Source organism: Argiope bruennichi, chromosome 8 (genome assembly GCF_947563725.1).
Source record: "Argiope bruennichi chromosome 8, qqArgBrue1.1, whole genome shotgun sequence".
NCBI classification, from domain to species: domain Eukaryota; kingdom Metazoa; phylum Arthropoda; class Arachnida; order Araneae; family Araneidae; genus Argiope; species Argiope bruennichi.
The window spans coordinates 97,338,748-97,363,360 of record NC_079158.1 but is presented as its reverse complement, the minus strand read 5'-3'; the positions used below and the strand labels follow the sequence as shown (position 1 = coordinate 97,363,360).

Below are 24,613 nucleotides of genomic sequence, written 5' to 3'. Positions count from 1 at the left end.
ACCTCATTTTCCCTTTATTTTCGGGGGGAGGGGCTTTCGTCATAAATTTATATTTGTTATCAAAATGTGTTACAGAAAAATTGGTTTGCTAATTGCATAAATTCGATTAAAGAGTGGAAAAATTAAAAATTGGATTTCGGTTACAAAGAGTGCAAAAAATTACTTTAAACAAACTTTCGATTATTTATTAAAACATTTGATGAAAATTCATCATAGATTTATCAAAATTTTCAAATATCTATGTTTTTTTTTTTTTTTTTTTTTTTTGCAATTTGGTATTGTTAGACTATTGCGGATTTCCAAATAGATAATTGCCTATGGCCGCTAGACTGAAAGGCAATTATTGCTTTTCAATCTGGCTAGTTTTATTTTAATCTCCATTTTTTCTTAACTACCAAATAAATAGATATGTAAAAAATAAAATTTTATGAATCGTAAAATATTAATATAATATTAACTATTTTTTTATCAAAAATAACTGCCCAGGTTCAAATAAGTCTCACAACGTTTGCTTGTTATTAAAATACTTATAAATATTGTATATCTGCTTCTATCATGTTATATATAAACATATATGCCGATCTGTCTAGAGCCGTAATAAATAAGGTAGAACAAATACATTTCCATAGATTTAATAAAATAACTAACTGGAGTGATCTGCCCAAAACTTTCTCGCATTCTAAACAATAAAATTCTTATTCCACTTCCTTCGCATACAATTGTGGATTCTGAGTAAGGCTGCGAATTCTTGCATGGCATTGGTGAGTGACAGCTACGAACGAGTAGGAGTGTCTTCGTGAAACTTTCTCGCATACACCCCAATATTTTTTTATCTCACCCCCCCCCCCCTCCCTAGATAAAATTGTGGACCTAGAAGAAAACTGCCAATACTTTCCATGGCACTGGTGAACAATAGTTACGAAATACAGATCTATGGCCTGAATTTAGCATTTTTACTCAATCTATCTTGTGAGTATGTATATTTGCCGCCCAATTAATACGAAAATTAAGGGACTATAGTTATAATCAAAAGATAACAAATCGAGTTTCATTAATTTAAATCATTGTTTTTTCATGTTTTTGCGCTTACAAGCACGCGGAAACTATAGATCAAGAAACGGTCAACTGTTTGACTGATCGTATTCAAAATTTGAAATCTATATTTTAGATGCAAAATCTGAACACCTGATTTTTATTTACTTGGCTCTCTGCATTCTGAAGTTATTCAGCTTGCTTTAACTCGAGCGAAGTGAATTCAAATTTTCCCGCAGCCAGATAAAAAAACTTTCTATTAATGGATTTCGTATAAAATTTGATAAAAATCTACAAATTTGGTCATAATTTTCCATAGAATGAATTTCATCCGTCTAGCTTAAAGCGGTTTTGACTTAAGTACATAGAAAGACAGATAATTCGATAGGCATATGAATTGATAAACACAATGCCAAAAATGTGCTTTTTTGGACTCAGGAGATCTTAAATGTGGAGATTCGTCAAAATCCCGAATATTGTATATTATCAAATTCACTTGCTGTCAAACAGCTAACCAGACTTCTTGGGAATGGATTTCGTTCAAAATTTGATGTAACAGATAGATTTTGTGACAGATATAATGCCGAAAATGCATTTTTAGACTCAGAAGGTCTAAAACGTTGAGATTCGTCAAAAACTCGGTATGTGAAATGTGAAACTAAATTGGCCTATTCAATGTGAAATTCCTAGCACCGAAAGATACCTAAATCCACCTCTGGTGACAAAGCATGTATGAAAATATTTTTAAAGTAATTTCTGAGGAAGTATGAAAAGCTATTCTTGTAAAATCATAAAAAAGTGTTCTAATTTTTTTAAACATTAATCAGAAAAGTTGGTTTGCTGATTGGTACTGATGCAGAGTGTATGCAAAAATGAATTTCAGAAAATGTTCGACGAATTATAAAAAGTTTTGCATTTAAAATCCTCAGAAAACTTTCAAATTTTTCCAATTTCAAAATTTTTTACAGAAGAATACCTAGCTTGTGTCAGTGATAAGATTATGCATGAAATAACCTAATTAAATCTTCCGTAGAGTTCTGAAAATGATTTGCAATATAAATAATTTAACTTTTATTTCATTTGCCTATTCAATTTCAAATTGGTAAATTATTCATTCATTTATGAGAAATTGTTCATTGTTTTTTAATTAAAAGATTTTTCATAAATTGTTTAGTTAATTAATTGAAAATTATTATTTTTCTCTACAATTTCCATTAATGATATTTTTAAGTATGAATTTTTGTCAAAAATCTATGTTTTCATTTTCAAGCTTGAACAGACTAATAAAAAATAAGACGATTAAACTCTTAACATTAAATTTAAGGAAAATATCAATAATTAATTTTATCTTTTGAGAAAAATGTAAAAAAGAGTATTGATTTTTTAATAAACAATTTGGATTATTAACATCCTAAAAATTCTTCAAACAATGTACATAATTGTAAAATGTTCATAATACAAAGTATATATATATATTTAAAAAAAATCTTTTTTAAAACATTTTCTGGAGCATTATTTCTATTAATTCCCTCTTGTAACGATCGTCAAAGAATAGTGAAATCATTTAAAAAAATGTCAGCTGAAGTTAATTTTTTTTTTTAATTCTTGCATTGAAGTAAGTGAAGAAAGAAAAACTAACTTCTTTTTTTAAAAATTGATTAATTTGTAAAAATTAATTGTAAAAAATTCTAAAAATTTAACAGAAAAAAAAAGAAATTCAAGAGCATTGCGTTGATACATGATAATCATAGAAGCAAGCTTCAGATAATTTTGTTTCATATTAAAGTAATAGGCATTTAATTTGGTATGTAACTGATGGTCGCGTTGAATTGTGACTATTAATCTGCAATTTATTAACCCTCATTGATCAACTGATATAAAAAAATTCAGAAATATTCTTTAAATTCTCTATTTCATGGCTCAGAAGTATTTAACTAGAAAAAAAGAAATCACTAAATTTGTTTTCAAACTGGAAGATTTAGTAAATTCAACTCAAAGATTTAAAAAAAAATAAAGCAATACTGATAAAATCAGGCCAACCTTTTAAAAACGCATCTGTTTTCAAAGAAACATACATAATAATAACGCAATACTGGTAAAAGCAGGTAAAAAAATATATGTGATTAAAAGATGATGATGGAAATTGCCATTTATGTTTTGTCCATTGCCTACGCGATTTTGAACTTCAAAACCCCCAAACCAAAACAACATCATGTTCTCACATGATTTTTTAAAAAAAAACGCATACAGAGACTTGTGAATCACTGAATGGATCTAGAATCTGTTTGCAGCAGATGTAAATTCAAGAGGCGGAGTTTCAAAGAAAAATTTGTAATGGTGAAGCTTCATAGATATTTTAGTATACTGGCGTTCGAATGCTTTATTTGAAAGAAGTAGTTATAACACATTAAAATATCACTAATTTTATTAGTATAACCAATTTCCATCATTGCAAGATCATGTAATGATAAAAAAACCAAGTAAGAAAATAATAATAGAAAATAACACAAATTAATGCAAATTATTGAAATGGATGGAAAGAGCACTAGTCCTTGAGAGTGCTATGGTATCTATATTATATGAAATAAGCGAAAATTATTAGGATGATATCGCGTATAAAAGTGGATTTTTAAAGTCATTTCGGAACAAAGGAGCAAGAAAATAAAGCAATGCTCTTGACGACATTTGCATTTCTTATACCACTGATGACGAATGAATTTGAAAAGAATCTTATATATCGACAGCACTTTTTTTCGCTATTCCACTTAAACTCAAAGCCCAACTGACCAGCTGAATTTTGTGTTAAAAGAGCCCTCTTGATGAGTTGCCTATCCTAAAAATTCTTTACTATCATTTTTTACTTTCTCGTATACGTAATATAGAGAAAGTATAGACTTTCTCTATAATATGAGATAGAGTAAGTATAGAAATCTTCAAAAATTCAAACTCAAGGTCTTGATAAATGTCCATGTTTCAGATCTCCCTAAGTTCGAAAAACACATTTTAAAAAAATGCCCGTCTGTCTGTCTGTGACAAAGATAACTCTAAAACGCTTTGAGCTAGGAGGTTGAAATTTGGTATATATATGATCTTTACACCGAATTTGCAGATTTATATCAAATTTTGAGTAAAATCTGTTCAAAGGATGTTCGTCTGTCCGGCTGTTCGAATATAAGTTAACACGCTAATTATGAAACGAAGAAAGCTGGATAGATAAAATTTGGCACACAGATTTAGTATCTATAGTGTAGACAACTGCCAAAATTTGAGCAAAATACTATAAAGGGTTGATTGTCTGTCGGTCTGTACTTTCAGAAACATATAAACGGGATAATTCAAAAACACAATGACTTAAATATATCAAATTTGTTGTGGAAATTTGTGACTGCAAGTGCAATTTTCCAAATTTTTGTTTTAATCGGTTGAAAAAAACGTGTCTAACGCACGAATTTGATTTTTTTAACCCTTTAAAGGGTCATTTTTTTCTAGTCATATAATGTTAAAATATTTTTAGGCTTGAAATTAGAATAAGAAAAAGGATTCATTTAGCTGATTAGATAAATTTAATTTGATTATTCAATTAATTTGATTAATTAATAATTAAGTAAAAAATCAAGACACATCATTTTGTGTAAGATAAAGTATCTAAGTTTCTGTTTTTCTAAAAACATTTGTCAGAACTGATGTCAACCTACATAATTTCATACAAAGATTGATAAATTTGGTGGGAAGCATACTTCCCACTGTCCTAGAAAGGGTTAACGCATGCCAGAGATTAATTGCTGAATAACTCGCCAAGGTCGGCACATCGGATTCAGTAAAAATGTTAAACTCATCCCAAAAGTTAATATTTCGTAATTATCGTATGTCTATTAGTTACAATAGTACTTATTGTATGTTACATACAATACACATTGTATTTTATATAAGGCTTTCTCTAACATAAGAAGTCTATTAGAGAGAATGCGAGAAAATTTTGGGGAGACATCTGCCGCTGGTTTGTGTCTTTTCCTTGTAGCTTATTAGGTCTCGAGAGTATCATTAAATATTTAATAATAGCAAAAATTACAAATTTAGTATAATATATATTGAAAACTGATTTTATTTAATCCACTTTAAATGCTTTTATTCATTCGGCTGTGTTTAAGCTTTGTTTATAATATTTAAACTCGTACCACGTGCTTTCCAATCTTTTAGCAGACATTAACCGAGATAAGACTTATCAAATTATCAAACGCTTGGCAGATTGAATATGGGCGAAGTCTTCCGTTATCGCTTTGTTCTTACTTTCGGTTATCGCAAAGAAAAACACTCGAGTTCCTTATTAAGGCCGGTAGAAACCAGATCGAAAGTCCTCTTGAAATAGCATTCAAAATAATATCTTGCTGAATAAAAGGAAATTAATTTGCATTCAAAAATTGATTCCGTCGGGGTTTCATGTTGAAATTAAAAACCCAGTTGATTGATATTGAAATTATAAGCAAAATTTTGTTTGACCATTTTTTTTGTCGGCATTTATATGAAAAATTAGTAACGCCAGGAAATATATCCTCACATTTCAAAAATGTATAAAATTGAAAGAAAAGGTTTTAAATTCTATACTTTAATAAAATTTCTAAAATCATAAAAGTGAATAGCTTCATTATGTAGCAACTATTTAATTTTGAAATCATTAACCATTTTGACATTCATATAAAACCAAACTAAGAGAATAATTATATAAGAAATAATTTCAAAATCGAAATAAGTGCTCGAAAATTTTTAATTATATCATGTTACGTCTAATGTGATATTATTTGGTTATTATTAATAATTGCTGACAGAAGTTATTAATCGATTTATCATATTGACAGGCCATTATTAATAATTACCAGATGATGCAATTAATAATTGCTGACATTATTAGTAAAATATTAATCACAATGACAGAAGCAAATATGTATCTTTTTGAAAGAATATTAGAAATCATTAATATACGGATAAATGATGGTGAATAAATTGATCAGTGTTAGTTAATGATATAAAATGAAATAATGATATAAAATTCTAAATGATATAAATAATTAATAATGATATAAAATATTTAATGATATAAAATGAATAATGCATGAAAATGAAATGATAAGCAATATTTTCCAAATCGGAATAAGTGCTCGAAAATTTTTAATTATATCATGTTACGTTTAATGTGATATTATTTGGTTATTATTAATAATTGCTGACAGAAGTTATTAATCGATTTATCATATTGACAGGCCATTATTAATAATTACCAGATGATGCAATTAATAATTGCTGACATTATTAGTAAAATATTAATCACAATGACAGAAGCAAATATGTATCTTTTGGAAAGAATATTAGAAATCATTAATATACGGATAAATGATGGTGAATAAATTGATCAGTGTTAGTTAATGATATAAAATGAAATAATGATATAAAATTCTAAATGATATAAATAATTAATAATGATATAAAATATTTAATGATATAAAATGAATAATGCATGAAAATGAAATGATAAGCAATATTTTCAAAATCGAAATAAGTGCTCGAAAATTTTTAATTATATCATGTTACGTTTAATGTGATATTATTTGGTTATTATTAAAAATTGCTGATAGAAGTTATTAATCGATTTATCATACTAACAGGACATTATTAATAATTACGATAATAAAAATAATAATTGCTGACATAATTAATAAAATAGTAATCGCAATGACAGAAGCAAATATGTATCTTTTGGAAAGAAAATTAGAAATCATTAGTAAACGGATAATGGTGAATAAATTGATCAATGTTAGTTAATGATATAAAATGAAATAATGATATAAAATTCTAAATGATATAAATAATTAATAATGATATAAGATATTTAGCTATATAAAATGAATAATGCATGAAAATGAAATGAGAAGTTTGTCTAGTATTTGAAGGAAAGAAATCGCTAATTTTGCTTACAGGTTGAAATATATTTATAATATCTATATAATTTTATATTTAATTCCAAAGTATTAGACAACAAAGCCACAAATAAATAAATTTTATTTGTAATTGTTTAGAAGCGAATCGTCGCGGTTTATTTTATTCATTAAAAATCTTGAATTTCGTCTTACCGAATTTTTTTCTTCATATTTTGAATGGAACCATACGTAATTTATTTCTATTTTTTTAATGTATTGAATATAAAAATAACCATTAATGATTTTTAACTCATTTCTAACAAAATAAGTGTGATCTTTTTTTATAAATGAAAGGCAAAGAAGTTTTTACTTAGCACAAAGAAATTTATTCACAAAAAGATTTACTGTTCATTTTTTGCTTGAAATGATTTTTTACTTATCTTTTTTTTTTTCAGGGGAAAAAATTTAATCAAGCAGTTACCGTTTTTAATTTATTATTTTTAATTAAAGACATTAATTCAAGAATTATTTTTCTGAATTGCTGCCACTCATGTTTACACATTTACGCCATAACGATTAAAAAATTATAAAAAAAATTTAATGTAGATTTAGTGATAATAGAAAGGTAAAAAAGCTATATGCAGAATACATAATACTTTTATAATGAAAACTCATCGCAAATAAGACAATCGTTTCTTTTTTAACAGATTTATTTTGTACTTTTATTGCATAAAAAGATGAAGCAATTTTTTTTACTTCATTTTTTATTTAAATATTATTTATTATGTTTTAAATATTTTTTTTCTTACATTATTATTTCAGCAGAGTTTTTATTAAAATACTGAGAGTTTTTTTTTTCACAATTTTCTTTTTTATCTCCGCAATTTTATGCGTTTTGTATTAAGCTTCGTAGAATTGTGTAAAATAATCAAGCATGAATCTTTGCATGCTCATTGATTCAATCCAAATATTGATCATTCAATAAAGACTACATGCTAAAAATCCATTTACATCCAAATCCATCGAATCCATTTATCTTTTGGAGTTTTTAAAATATGAAGTCAATACATTACGGGTACAGACAGCCTTTTTTTTCGAGTATTTAATTCAAAATTTGATATATATCATCAAAATTCGTGGTGAAAAATTCAACCACCTAGTTATTTAAATTATTGAGTTATAGAACTTACAGATAAACAGATACCATGACATAATTTTAAAAATGGATTTTATGAACAGAAAAGGCCTAAAATGTTGAAATTCATCAAAGTTTTGAGGTTGAATTTTCGAAACATTTGTCTATATTTTGCAAAAAGAAAGTGTCTTTTTATGAAGAAGTGATCTAGTATTTTTAGAACGAAGTGATTTAGTATTTTTATTGGGAATACTAGTCGCTTCAGGCGACCAACTGGTTCGCCAGGGATATTGTTTATATTTGTTTTCACATAAATTGTTTAGATATAACTTCATGTCCATGATTCCATAACATTATTTGATGCTGAAGCCGTATTATTTTAACTTTATTGTCCAATTTCTTTTCATTGTGTATATGTTTTCTAATTTTCTTATTCTCTTTCAAGTTACAACCTGGCGCATATATATATATATATATATATTCGCGCCAGGCTGTAACTTTTTATTGGCGACTTACGCCAGCAAACCTTTATTATCCTATTCTCATAATCCTGAAAACGAAAAATTGATGCCTCAAAAGCGATAAATCACCACTTTTCTGCCTGTATATTTTGGGGCTTCAAAAACCCCAAACCAAAACAACATCGTGTTCTCACATGATAATAATGTATACCTAGGTGTAACAGTCTACGATTTGATTAAAAAACACAGTACCAATACCAAAATGCAATTTTTCAACGGCCAAATTCGCTAAATATGGAACGTAATCATAATCTTTAGTTTTGACGTTTGGCGACTTTTCTAATATTTGATACGATTTGGCCTACATTGGCGAAATATCTGTACTGCATTTTTTTAATATTATGCAATCTACTGAGGAAACAGCTGATAAACATAAAAAAATCAACTTGCCTTTAGAAATTTCAATATTTCGTCGAATCTTTCTTAAACGAGATCCCGTATCAGTTGGGTAAAGTTCTTATCAGATTATGAAAATGCTAAAATAAGAGCTGATTCATAAACTTGCGTTGATAATAGACTAAAGCAAATAGTCAGAGTCTATTTTTTTTTAAAGATATTTCGTTTGAAATTATTTCTGTAAAACGTCACCTGTGTAAACGTTTGATTGAAATAAACTTTGATGCACAATACTCGGAGGATGTAGACGAGGTGGCCGAGTGGTTAAGGCGATGGACTGCTAATCCATTGGGCTCTGCCCGCGTGGGTTCGAATCCCATCCTCGTCGAAAAACTGAATTTTTGATAGGGGCTTTTCATAAAGACTGCGTCATTTCATTAATTCATTTAATGTAATTATTTTCAAACTTACCCTCTTAGTTGAGAAAACAATATCTTCATCTAAACATTTTTTTTATCGCATCTCCTGAGCTGGAAGATACATGAGAAAGCGACGCTTCAATTATTCATAAAAAAAATTAATTTATATAAATTTTAAATAATTTTTTTAGAAACTGTATAGGGTCGAGATTTTTTTTTTTTTTTTTTTTTTTTTTACTTTCTGGTATACGAAGTATGTTTGGTAACATCAAAATTAATCTTGAGATTTTGGCAAATTTCCACGTTTCAAATCTTCCTAAGTCCGAAAAACGTGCTTTTAGAACTCTATTTGTCTGCCCATCAGTCTGTTTCTGAACAGAGTAACTCAAAAATGTTTTGAGCTAGACAGATGAAATTTGTTAGTAAAAATTATTAAAAATAAAGAAAGATCGTAAGCATATAAAAATATTGATAATTAAAGAGTAATTTTTATTGAATTTTAAAGAGGTAATTCAAAAAATATTTCTGTGAGATAATAATTTAGATTATCTGATGACAGTTAAACTTATTTTTGCATTTGATTAAGCATTCTGCTTAAAGCTAGCTTCTATTATCTTGATTTCTTTTCGATCTTTTTTCCTCTGACTGAAAGGAAGTTTCGGTGAAATACCGAGCCCTTTTTCTAGCATTTCTAATAATATTGTGCAGCTTCTTCAATTAGTTAAAGGAAATGTTGAATTAAGTGCAGTTGTACAAATATTCAGTTAAGCAGTGGGAAACTTTCATACTGCGATTTGCTTACAGTTGATTGTTGCTAGAGATTGCAATACCGGTATACCGGGATACTGAATACCGGTATTTTGAGCCATTTGTACAATTTTGTAATTTTTTTTGTTTTTTGTTTTCTAGTAAATACCGTTTTTTCGGTATTTACTAGAAATTTTTTAAATTGTCCTCACTATATGTTCAGGGATCGCCAACATAGAAAAATAGTATACATTTTTGTTTTTATGTTTCCCTAACCGGCGAAATTAATTAGCTAATTAATTGCTTAAATCTAAATTAGCGAACATGGATTATCCCTAAAAGAAGATATTGTATCTATAACGACTGATGGAGCAACAGTTATGAAAAAAGTTGGAAAGTTGATTGGTGCAAATCAGCAATTGTGCTATGCTCATGGAATTCAATTAGAAGTAATAGATGTATTATACCAAAAAAATAAAGAACAGAAGAATCCAAATACTGTTGATATAGAAACTTCGGATTCCAACTTTGAAGTAAGAGTGAGAGTGATATTGACAATGAAGATAATGACAATGTAATTGTTGAAGAAGATAATGCTAATGAGGATGAAATATTAACCCATCAAAAATTGCTTCCTTTAATTTATAAAGTTCGAAAAATTGTTAAGATATTTAAACGGTCCCCTATAAAAAATTACATATTACTAAAATATATACTAATTGAAAATAAAACGGAATATATGTTAATATTAGATTCTAAAACACGTTGGAACAGTTTACTCCTCAATTTTTGAAACTGAGAAATCCAATCCAAAAAGCAATTATCGACTTAAACCTGTAAATTAATTTTTAAGATAGTGAATTCGACTTAATATCCAGAACTATATCAGCTCTACTTCCAATAAAACTGACTATTGAGGCATTATGTCGGAGAGATTCTAATTTATTAACAGCTAATGCAACAATAAATTTCATGTTGCAGTTATTGAAAGAATAGCAATTTTAGTCCGATATTGCAATCCCTAATTGTTGACATTCGGCAGTAAGTAATAAGAATGGTCAAAATATCAATCTGCAAAATGTTTATCTTATATTCATTTATTAAGGCACAAAGTTTCACTCTTTTATCCATATAAATGCAGTGATAAGTTTAGTTCCAAATTTTTATTCATTGAATAAATAGAAATTTCCTAATTTATATTTATACAATGCATCAGTGTCATAGCCAAACATTAATACAGTAGTGTATCATTCATCATGACTTGAAGGAAATTTGCTTTCTACGCATCATTGTGACAAGCGAGCTAATGGAATTTCGATTTAGTGAAAATGAGATTTGAGAAATTGCACACTAAAAGCAACAAAAATCTGACCAAGAAAAATCAAATTCTTTGTCCGCAATTATGTGTGTGCCATTAAGCCTTATTAGAAATCAGCAGTAGTGGTCTCCTAAAAACTTTCTCGCATATTCTCAAATAAACTTGTACCAAATATATGATTCGTCAAGTACGGCAGTTTCATGGCATTGGTGTACAATAGTTATGAAACATTAACTTTCAGTGTGAGCATTTTTACTGAATTTATCGCCTCATCTTTGGCGAATTATATGGCGATTCTTGGCGAATTATATTCCTGACATGCGTGTAATAGTATCTAAAAATTGGATTTGTGTTTTAGACATGTTTTCTTAACTGATTGAAACAAAAATATTTTTTTCAAAATTTTATTACAAAAAACTTATTTAACAATTTTAATTCCATACCAAATTTGATATTTTTATGTCGCGTTTTCTAATTACCACATTAATAACCGTCAATACCTTGTTATATTTGGCTCAAAATTTGACAAGCAACTACATTATAGATGTTAAATCTGTGTAACGAATTTTATCAATATAGTTCTCTTCGTTTTGTAATTATCATGTTAACTTATACTCGAACAGTCGGAAAGATGTACTTCTAAGCAAATTTTACTCAAAATTTGCAAATTTGATGTAAAGAAGGTGTACCAAATTTCAAAAATGTGTTTTTCGAACTCATTTATGTGTAAAATGTGGAGATCCGTCAAAATCTCGAGTTCGAATTTTTGACGATTGCTATACTTTCTCTGTACTACATATACGAGAAAATTAAAACATTTGAGTAGCGAAGGACATTTTGAATTTGTGATGATTTTTGTTGTGGGTAATCACAAAATTGCTATTGTGTTTGCAAATATTGTTAGCAGAAAACAAATTTTTGAAGATATCAAATTGTTTATTTTGAAGTGTGTTTAAGTTTTGTAATGACTTCAATTAATGTATTACTTGACTGTTTTTTGAAATTTAAAATGAGTTAATAAATATGTGATTATTTTCTGATAACGCCCTTTTAATAGCCTGTTATGTGCTCTGAAATTTACAGCATGAGACTAGTTTAAACACTAGCATGAGGTATGAAATATATATATATATATATATATATATATATATATATATATATATATATATATATATATATATATATATATATATATATATATATATATATATATATATATATATACAGTGGTGGCCAAAAGTGTGGACAATTTTTGAAAGTTTCATGTTTTTCAAATTTGCGTGCTTGTAGAATATATTAATTTTCACTTAAATACAAATGTTTGTATATCAAATTGAAGGTAATTTAATGTAAAATTTAATAACAAAAACAGTATTACAATATCTGTATTACAAAAAAAGTTACGCTCATTTTAGCAAGATATATTTTAGATTTGCATTTTTTTTAAAGTGATACTTACACAATCAATACTTAGTAGGATAACCCTTATTTTTTAAGACAGCTTCACAGCATCTTTCCATCGAGTGAACGAGTGTTTGGAGTTCATCTTTCATAATCACATGGTGCCAAGAATCAATTATAGATTCAATAAGTTGTCTTTTATTGGATGGACGTATTTTTCGTACAAGAATTTTCAAACGTTGCCACAAATTTTCAATTGGATTAAGATCAGGGCTGTTTCCTGGCCATGGTAATACATCTATGCCTTTATTTTGAAACCATGCTTTGCATACTTTTGATGTGTGGCATGGAGCTGAATCCTGCTGAAAAATAAATAATGCTTTGTTGGGGAAGAAATCCCTGATGGAAGGTATCAATTTTGGTTCCAGGACAGTTTCGATGTATTTTTTGGCATTCAGGATGCCATCAATCACTTTAATTCTGCCTCCACCATCTGCAGACATACATGCCCAAATCATGGCATTTGTAGTTGTTTTTATAGCTGCTTCAATGCAATCAGGATGAAGCGCTTCACCTACTCTACGTCTCACGTATTTTATACCATCACCACCAAAGAGCGATATTTTAGTCTCATCGCTCCAGATTACTTGCTTCCATTCATTTTCTGACCATTTAATGTCTTTTTTTGCCCACTTAACTCGTTTTTCGCGTTGCTTTTGATTTAAATATGGTTTTTCCTTGGAATTCTAGCTTGTAGTCCAAATCCTGATAACCTTCATCTTATTGTTCTTGAACTTACTGCCATACCCGCTGCATTCATTTCACATCTAATATCATCTGATGAAATTTTTCTATCTTGAAGGCATAGCCGTTTAATTTTTCTATCGGCAGTAGCACGTGCATTTTTTTCGGCCTGATTTGGCCTTATTTTCCACTGATTTCGTTTTTTCATAACGTAAACAGAACTTTCGTACACCAGAACAATTCATTGAACCGCCAACTTGTCTTGCAATTTCAGCATAAGAGAGGCCATTTTCTTTCAATATGGCATTTCGGCTTCTTTTTGTAGATGTCCAATCAGTTCTTCTTGTTGGTGACATTGTTTAAAATTAGTTTAATTAAAAAAAGGACTTAAAATATTCAAAAACAGCAATACTCTGTTTAATTGTACTAGTATGTATCATTCCGCAAAATATTTCCACAACAATAACTCTTTTACCATCCAAATAACCTGAACTATAGTTACAGATATTTGATGGGTCCTCAGAACAGTGTTTGTCATTTGTTAGTACTCTTTTATTACAAAATACGTCATTATTCAAAACAATTTGTGTTTGTTTGTTCTACTAAAATGAGAGTAACTTTTTTTGTAATACAGATATTGTAATACTGTTTTTGTTATTAAATTTTACATTAAATTACCTTCAATTTGCTATACAAACATTTGTATTTAAGTGAAAATTAATATATTCTACAAGCACGCAAAGTTGAAAAACATGAAACTTTCAAAAATGTCCACACTTTTGGCCACCATTGTATATATATATATATATATATATATATATATATATATATATATATATATATATATATATATATATATATTTGAATACAAAAATGAATGAAGGGAAAGTACAGGGTTAGCAAGAAATAAGCTACCCACTTCAGAGAGCTCTAAAATGCTTTCTATTGGTCCAAATAATATAAAATTTTAACTACGGATTATTCAGACGATGCTCTTTACATGTATTATTTAAAAAAAGTTAGTACAAAATTCACCAATAGATGGCGTTGTAACACAAATGGCATCTATTTGCATGTATTGAAAATGTGAAACATAATTTGCGTTACAGCGCATGTCTATTACCATTTTTCTGTGGATAAAAAGAAGCGGATTCTACACGAACATTAGTTTCTTCTCTGTTTATCATGCCTACGCTGCAAGAAAAAACGCTACTGGTGAAATTGTTCTACCAGAACGAACAGAACTCCGTTGCAGCTCGAAAGGAATTTCGTCATATGAAGCAGATACGAAGAGGTCCACTGTCTCCAGGTGCCCTACGCAAACTGGTGCAGAAATTTGGAAAAAACTGGGCAACTTGGCATTCTTTCAGGTAGAGGACGAAAAAAAAAAATCCCTTCTTCCAAGGTCCAAAATGTTCCGACCACGCTCGTTGAAGCCAGCAGTCAGTCGCTGCATAATAGTGTGAGTTTGCCAGTTGTTTGACTCGTTCTGGATATGCCGTATTAAACTGCACGAAAAATCGTACGGCAGATTTTGCATTTTTATCCATACAAAATCAAGCTGTTGCGGAATGGGGACTTAGATATCCGTAAAACTTTTTCATTTCAGTTCCTTGCTCGGTTGGTGGTTGACACAACTTGGCCATGGAACATTCTGTGGAGCGATGAGGCCCATTTTTGTCTCATCGCAAGTTAACACCCACAATTGTCGAATTTGGGCAGAGGAAAACTCGCACGTCATCCAGAAACAACCCTTGCATTTTGAAAAATTGACAGTATGGTGTGGTTTTACAGCTACCTTCATCATTGGAGCGTATTTCTTTAAAGAGATAACTTAAATGGAATCCAAACCTATTCTGTCACAGGACAACGGTACTATGATATACTGAGGGATTTTGTAATCCCAACTCTTCTACAGCTTGGATGCTTTCAAGACATCATTTTCATGCAGGATGGTGCACCACCTCATAGATCGTCGTGTAAAGCGATTATTAATACAGCATTACACAGAAGCACGAATTATCAGCTGTCATTTCTCAATAGCATGGCCTCCTCGCTCGCCGGACATCATCCCTTGCGACTTTTGGTTGTGGGGTTTTTGAAGGACAGTATCTGCCGTCAAAGGTCATCATAATTACCAGATTTGAAGGACAACTTTCGGCGCCATATTCTTAATATTCCGGCAGACTCGCATCGGTCATCTATGGAAAATATTGTTCTCCCATTAGAGCATATTGTTGAAAACGAAGGAGAAAATATTGAGCAATTTTAATTTTATTTTATTTAACAATTATAAACCATATTAAATGGTTTTATGTGTATTAAAACGTCACCTAACGGTGAATTTTTGTACTAATTTTTTTTTATTTAATAAACTTAAAGCGCATCATCTCAATAATCTGTAGTTCAAATTTTATCTCATTTGGATCAATAGAACGCATTTTAGAGCCCTCTGAAGTGGGTAACTTATTTCTTGCTAACCCTGTATATTATTAATAGAACTTTTACACTACAGGTTTTTTTAAATGTTATTTTTATAAACTTTTTATTTATAATATCCATATTATTTGAGTGACGGTTTGTAATTGGAATGTATATGTCTACGTGCAATATTTAAGGAAACAAATGCTTGTTCCACTTTTTTTAGATATTTTGTGTAGGATAATATGGCCATATAGACGAACTCAATGATAATGTTGGCGTGATTTAATTAGCATTGTTGGCATTATTCTATTATTTTGGCTGAAGTCTTAAAATATATATATGTTTCAGACTAAACTAAGTATGCTATGGCAATTGTTGGTAAAAAGCCGTCTCTTATGATATTTTTGTTCTTTCTCTTGAATTTTTGTGATAGTTTAGAGTAGTTAATATAGTTGTTGACAAATGAAACAATATATGATGTCTAAAATTTTGCTTTTGAGAAAGGATTTTGATTAATCACATTTTTATCTAGCTATCAACGTTATAAACTTTTCAAATTCTCTCAGAACCAAATTTCATACAACTAATTTTTCTTGAAATCTAGAATGCTATATCCTAGCTATTCCCAAGAGAAGCGAAATCACAGCTTCGCCAAACAGAGTCAAGAAACATAGTAGATGTTATTGTAAACTTGTTGGCAATAATACAACAATAAATGTAAACTTGTTGACCAATGATATACCTCGGAATACAAAGAAGATTTACTGGATTTTAGATTTCAACAATTTATTTTTGTCAGGAAGTTGGAGTTGGAGTTGCAGGCAATCCAAAAATGAATCCTTTTTACTTTAGATGAAGTCTCATTAACCGGTTAGTTGCTATGGTTTGCGCCTGTAATTCGAATCATCTATTCAATCAAATGCCCTCTTAATGCTATTTCTTAAATGTAGTAAACAAAAGGTCTAATCTAATTCGAAACAAATCTAATTCGATAGTAGATAGGAATTTATTTAATAGCAATTGTGAATCACAGATGTGTAACGCATTTGTGACATGCAATACTATGGCATGTGCCTCTCAGTTCAAACAGTTCAAAACATTGTGTTTTCTTCTTTATTACTTTTTAATGTAGAAGAAAATGAGTAATCTAATTAGATAGTAGAAATGAATTAATTTGATAGTAAGTGCGAATCATATATGAGTCCCGCGTCAGTGACATGCAATATTATAGAAATTGCCTTTCAATTCAAGCACCGTGTTTATTTCTTTGCTCCTTCTTAATGAAGTAGAAAAGGGGACATCTAATTAGATAGTAGGTACAAATTAATTCGATAGTGTGAATTATAAATGAGTCACGCGTCAGTGACTTACAATATCATTGCATGTGCCTCTCAGTTCGAGCACCATGTTTACTTATTTGCTACTTCTTAATGTAGAAGAAAAAATATAATCTAAATAGAAAGTAGATAGGATTAAGTAGAGAGTAAGAGTGAATCACATATGAATCACACGTTAGTGACACTTAAAATATTACAGCATCTGGTTCTCTATACAAGCATCGTGTTTTCTTCTTTGCAACTTCTTAATGTAGAAGAAAAGGGGCTATCGAATTAGATAGTAGGTAAGAATTAATTGGATAGTAAGTGTGAATCATATATGAATCAGTGTCAGTGACATGCAGTATCATAAAATGTACCTCTCAGTTCAAGCATTGTGTTTTCTTTTTTGTTATTCCTTAATGTAGAATAAAAGAGGCCATCTATTTAGGTAGTAGATAGGAATTAATTGGATAGTTAGTGTGAATCATATATGAGTCACGCTTCAGTGACATATAATATTATAATATGTGCCTCTCAGTTCAAGCACAGCATTTGTCCTTTTGGACCCAAATATTTAATAATGAAAAATTATTTTTTAAGATTTCTGCTTCTATTCTAAACACTGTATTTATGTATCTATTGCCCTTTGCACCTTAGCGACGATAAACAATATGGATTTCGTATATACCAATTTTTCTTTTCCTCTGACTCTCTTTCTTCATATTTAGCTTCAAAAATTAAGATACATTCTCATTGATTTGGTCTTCCAGAAGTTTCTTAAAATAGTATTCCACTCACTATGCCATCTCTACGCTATTAGCCTTATGAACTCAAATGAAGAATAGATGCTGAGTTGTATAATTTTAAATTTTAATTCAAAACATTAAAAAAACTAATCCCGTTATTTTCAAATGTAAAATACTTTAATTAATATCTCATTCAAGAAAATAATTTGCATAATTTTGAAAACAGTATGAAAACTGAAAAATTATTTTCTGAGTTGAAAATTTTTAATTAATGTTTATAAGAAAGCTTTCCGTCGTAGAAATTAATTAGAAAGAACTCCATTTAGGGTTCCTTCTGGTAATTAATTTTTAAAGTGCCCCTTAAAAAAGTCGTGACAATTCGGCTAAGCATAGTTAAAAATAATTATTAAATCTAAATGTTTTTTAGAATAATTTCTAGAAATCTCAAAATTCGTGGCTTTGGAACAATGCAATATGATTTCAAAGCCACAGTATTTTTCGACTCTTCGTTCAGTTAAATGTTATTGAAGTGAAATTAATATCACTTGAACATTGTTTTTGTGGATCTAACTTAGATGTAGATTTTGTGAGATTCCTTAGTAAAAGAGTCCCTTTTGTGCTGTTGGGCACTGTTCTGAAAAATGCCAAATCGTAAATATAAAAATATTACAAGAATCAAGAAGGGAAGAGTTATTGTCTTAATAGACATTGATCAATCCCTTATCAAGCAGTTACTAGACGAATATTAATTACTTCATTTATTGCTTACTAATAGTTTTTGATCAACTAGTTCATCAGGGATAACAACTGAATTTAATTTCAATTAAATCTCTTGGACATAAATTTATGCCCATTTATTGATCTACAAATTATTTTTAAGTATCAAATTGTCAAACGATTCTTTTTAAATCAATTTCTTTCTCAGCAAGCGAATTTTTTACAGCCATACAAATATATGTGTTTTTTTTTTAAAAATGGAATGGGAATACTCGCGTTTGTTCGTAACATTTTATAGTGAACTTTGTCATTTTGAACTAAAATGCAAACCGTTTTGATAGGCGGCGAGCCCAAAATATTGTGTCGCGTGCCATCAATGGCACTCGTACCACTGGTTCGTCATCCCTGTTCTATAACATCATTGCGCTATTAAAAGCGTAAATAAGCTGTTAATTTATCCTGTAAATTTCACTTTTCAATTTTTTATTCCTTATGTAAATTACACATACATTAAACATAACCCTTCTTTCTTAGCATTTGAAAAAGGAAGAGAACTGTAGGATTAAATATTTGATGAAATAATGAAAACAGTTTCAGTTTCATAGAAGTAATCTAATTTAGTTTGAATTTAATATATATACGACTAGTAATTTGCTGCTATTAAAATTAGTTTTTTTAAACTTTGAAGCAGTGTAAAAAAATAATTCTTGTGCAAGAATATGTTTGAGAGTTATCACGAAAAAACATCAAAATTTCGTTTCATATTTAATGAATTAAAATTGCAATTCTAGGTGCACTTTCCACCTCCCAAAGTATATCTATGCAAAATTTAGAAGCTCCTGGTCAAACGGTATGTGCTGAAGAGGGTATCAACATATTCATACATTTTCTCCTTAATTATTCGCAAAGATTAGTCATCATTGGCGACTATTGGTTTGTCTGGATTATTATTTAGGAAATATTTCATTTAAATTTTACGTATATAACTAAGCCTTAATGGGGCAAATCATTTATATAGCAATATATTTAGCAAAATGTTTCTCAACAATTGTCTTCTCAGTAAAATGTTTACATAATTCATAGTTCGGCGAACAAGTAATTCGCACTATTTTCGATGTCTTATAAAATTACATTCATTGTGCAATTTCCCTCCCTGATTTACTTTCAGCACTTTTTAAATTTAAACTTTAATTTTAAATATCAAATAATTTTACTTCGACTTATTTGATAAGATGCTTCCTACGCCGAAACAAGTTCATGAAAAATAAATAAAGGATAGAAAATAGAACCATTCAGCATTGAAGTGTTGTGTGCACTACAATTATATTTCATGAATTATTAAATAGTTCAACAGAAAATTGCCCAAGAAAAAATTTTCTGTTTATATATAAAAAAAATTCTTTGTACTAAAGTTAGAAAGCAAAACGTCAAGCTAAACGAGCAAAGAGATTTTTTTTGTAATATAACTCGTCTAATTATATTCAAAAAACCAAAATATCAAGCGATAACGCCTAAAGATGAGCAAATTATAAAAAAAATTTTATTGTTTATTTTTGAAATTTCACTTTCACATCAACTGCCATAGTATTAAAAAAATTTAAAAATTTAATTAAAAACATGCTTTAAACAGAAACCTATTCAATATTGAATAACAAATAGAATTTTCACAACTTGAACATCATCAATGGAAAAAAATGAAGTTAAATTTCCTCACCAATAATGAAAATTATGTAAAATTTTTTATAACAATAAAAAAATTGTAAAATACGATCAGAATTTCTTTTAATGAAGTAAAAATAGGAAATAAATTATATCGTAAGAAACTAATATCCTAGAAAAGATAATCTTTTGAGTTTTAATACGATATAAAAATCATTCTTTGTTGTTTTGTTTTTGGAAGTTGCTGCAGAAAAATGATAAAATTTTGCTTAATTTTTAATTAGTTAAAAGTTTTAATAAACAATTTTTAAGTGGATGCTTCTATCTTCTAAAGTATATATGTGCCAAATTTAATATATCTAATGATTTGTCCTGTGAATCATAAGCGTAGATGCACATAGTACTTAATTTTTAATAGAGATTAAATGAACTATTTAAAACTATATTTTTAATTTAATTTAAATTCAGTTTTTATTAGGGTTTTTATAGATTTATTTTTTATCAATTCTTATTTTGATATACAAATAATCGTATTTATTTGCTTATTACTTTTTTTCATCAAATTGCTTCTCCATTATATTAAAAGCATTAATTTTGCAACGTCATCTAACTTTAAAATTAAATTTTTTGTTTTAATTTAAATTTTAATTAATTAAATTTAAATTTTAATTAATTAAATTTTTTGTTTTAATTTAAATTTTAATTAATTAAATTTTTTGTTTTAATTTAAATTTCAATTAATTAAATTTTAATTAATTAAATGTTAATTTAAATTTATTTATTTTATTATTGTTATTTTAATTATTATAATTAATTATTACACTAATTAATTATTATAATTAATTATTGTAATAATTAATTATTATAATTATTTTATTTATTTTATTTAATTAATTTAAAATTAAAGTTTTTGATAAGTGAGAACTTTAATTGCTGCAAAAGATCGAGAAATAAACCGTAAATTACGAAATAAAACAATGATCATCAATTAAATTGCAAAAACTAAAATTTAAAGCATAAGGTAAGTCAAAATATGAAAATGTTTTCTTTTTTATCGTTTTAATTTAACATGTCTTGCATTCAATTGTTTTTTTTTTTTTTTTGTTTTTTTTTTAAAGAAAAAGTGTTTGGCAAAATGGCTATCTTAAAAAAATACAAACTTTAATAGAAGCAACATGAAACCAGTTTTGCTGCATTAAGTGTAGGTTTGATAGCGATACCCTGATACGCTACTTTCATACCTGATACTGTACCTGATACTTTCATCTAATATTTTTTATACTTGATGCTTATAAACTTTGGATTGGTCGGGTTTCTCTATTTTGGATCCATTTTCATCAGTCCGTATTAAATCTATTTATAGATATTAGCTTTTAAAAAGATCATCTCTATCTCGTTTCTCGGTGACTTTGGTTTTAAACTTTAATTTGTATAATGTTTTTTACAGCATTATAAAAAAAAAGCACTACTATAAAAGTTAAAAGACTGATAACAATTTCATTTCATCATGAAGTATTTCATCCCATACTTCTTTTTTTAAATTCAGACACTCTCTCTGTACCTATATTCTCTAAATCGATATAAAATTCCCTTCATGCTCAAAGTTTAGTATTTTTTGCCACCAATGTATTTTATTAATAAAAACTCTGTTATTCGAGTTATTTAACTTTTTCAGAATAAAATGCGTTAAGAGAAAATATATTTATTTATCTATAGAAAATCTCATCTATCTTATGAGTATCTCTACTAATAATAAAGATGAATGCGTGCATATCAATCTGTATGCACATTTTGCTGCTCTGCAAACTAGATCGTTCGAACCAAAACTACGAAATTCGGCATACATATACTTTGAAAAGTGAGAAGCAATTTTTTTTGAAATTTTAATTAAAAATTTAATTAATTAAAAATTAAATTGAATGTTGATGCTTTTCTGAAATTATTTCCAAAAATATTACTGCACAATAGTAAATTTTGCGTCTCTTCAAAATTAAAAAAAAAAAATTAAATTATATCAATTTATTAAGGGAACAAATTTTTCAAATTGTGAAAGTTTTTTTAAAATATTTACTAGTGTGATTTCCTTTCTTTTGGATTGTTGAAAGTTGAATAAGAAAGATTCTGTTTAATATTTATGTAGTTTATCACACAAATCGAAATTTAGAAAATAGATGAATTGCTCAATTGCGTTTTCGATAGCGCTATGATGTCATGAGACTGTTATCCACAAAATTATTTCACACAAATAATGCATAGAACATATGTAAGACAGCGAAAAGAACATAATTTTAATAGCTGATTATTTGACCGAATCATGGACATGAAATTACATCTAAATGATTTAAATGAAATTAACTATAACTATCTCCAGTAAACCAACTGGTAGGCAAAGAAGACTAGTCTGCAATATTTGAAAGGATTATCAAACATGATATATTATTTTGAAAATGTGAATAAATCAGTTTACAATGTTAAGGAGAACAGTACAGTGATTGCTTAAATTATATTTATATATTACCAAAGCATAGAACTATTTTAAAATTTAATAAAGTAATAATAAAATATAAATATATTTTCGACTTGAATGGTTTCCCACACAACCATCACTCAGCGTAGACGAGGTGGCCGAGTGGTTAAGGCGATGGACTGCTAATCCATTGGGCTCTGCCCGCGTGGGTTCGAATCCCATCCTCGTCGGCGGCGTTACGTTTTGTATCTCGTGCCGCAATTCTTTGTTGTTGTCGTTTTTGCATTTCTATCATACGAGTTGATATGAAATCGTATCAGAAAAAAAAAATTACGATTCATCACGGGGAAGATGTTTTTTTTACATGCTTTTTTAAATATGAATGTAAGTATTTTTCACGTTTTTATATTATTTTAATAAATATGTACGTAATGCGTTTTTCATTTACATATTTGTATGTTCGCTTTTATTTTTAAAGTATAGCCTTATTAAGAAGTTCAAAGAATAAATAACGTATCAAATTAAACAATAAATTTTTATCAAATCAGTAATACTATATTAAATAAATAACTCAATCAAAATAGTCCAATTAAAGATATTCTATTTCATTTTCAAATTAGTAAATTTGGTATTATAGGATTTTTAATGAAAATAATATTACAAAAAAAATCATGCAAACAAAGCAATAATTAATTTTATAAAATCTGTTATTTTTATATATGTTTATATTCTATGCTATTTTATGTAGATGAATTCACAAAACATCGAGATCTAAAATCTATTAGAGTAACACATTTTATATCGAGACTACATTATTTTTTTTTTTTTTTTTTTGAAAAACTAGTATCGATAAAATAAGTTAACAGAATTACATCGATCAGAATTATAACGCTGTGAAGGTAGTTTAATTTTCAAAGACAATTTGCAAAATAAATAAATATATTATATATAAATTTATTTAGAAGAAATTGAGTTCGTTTTTATACTAATTACTAAGCAATCAAATTAGTTTTTAAATTTTGATAACCTTTAAAGTTTCTATAAACATTTAAGAGAACGTGCCGATAATGGAAATGTTACATTCATTTTAAGAATTCATTCATTGAGAATGCACACAGATTTAAAATTCATTTTTTAGTTACAAAAATTAAAAACTCATTTTAATACAATTAATAATTCATTTGTTTTCTATTTTAATTATAATAAAACCTAAATCCTTTCATACATCCGAATTTTTACAACATTTCTAGAAATCCTATAATTTTTATATGATACTCGCTTTAAAAAGGAATAAATTAAAGATATTGGATGAAATTATATGATCAATCCAATGCAATCGACTTATATTACAAAGTAAAACGTGCTGTGTCTATTTAATTCGGAATCTACTTCTTGCATGAGGAAAAAACATGTGGCGTCACAGCATGACCTGTGCTACAAAACAAAGTACAGCTGCAAGTTAAATAACTTGCACAGTTACAATTATAATGTGATGATGACATCACGAGAGCGAACTTCACTCCAAAATCCGTAATCTGTACTAGTAATAATGATCTATGTGTCTGTGTGTTGTTTTTATACAGGACAACTCATTAAATTTAGAGATATTAAATTTAGCGAAGATATAATTTGGAGCGTGAGATTGTAAACCTCAGAGGGATTTTTTTTTTGAAATTAAGGAAAATTTTGGGAAATTAAGGGAAATTAAATATTAAGGGA

At 28.2% G+C, this 24,613-nt stretch overlaps 2 non-coding genes across 2 annotated transcripts; both read left to right on the top strand.

Moving 5' to 3' along the window:
* Positions 1-9,239: 9,239 nt before the first annotated feature.
* Positions 9,240-9,321, top strand: Trnas-gcu (transfer RNA serine (anticodon GCU)). Its single transcript has one exon. It is a non-coding gene; the product is annotated as a tRNA-Ser (tRNA).
* A 13,721-nt stretch (positions 9,322-23,042) lies between these two features.
* On the top strand, positions 23,043-23,124 carry Trnas-gcu (transfer RNA serine (anticodon GCU)). Its single transcript has one exon. It is a non-coding gene; the product is annotated as a tRNA-Ser (tRNA).
* The last annotated feature ends 1,489 nt before the right edge of the window (positions 23,125-24,613 follow it).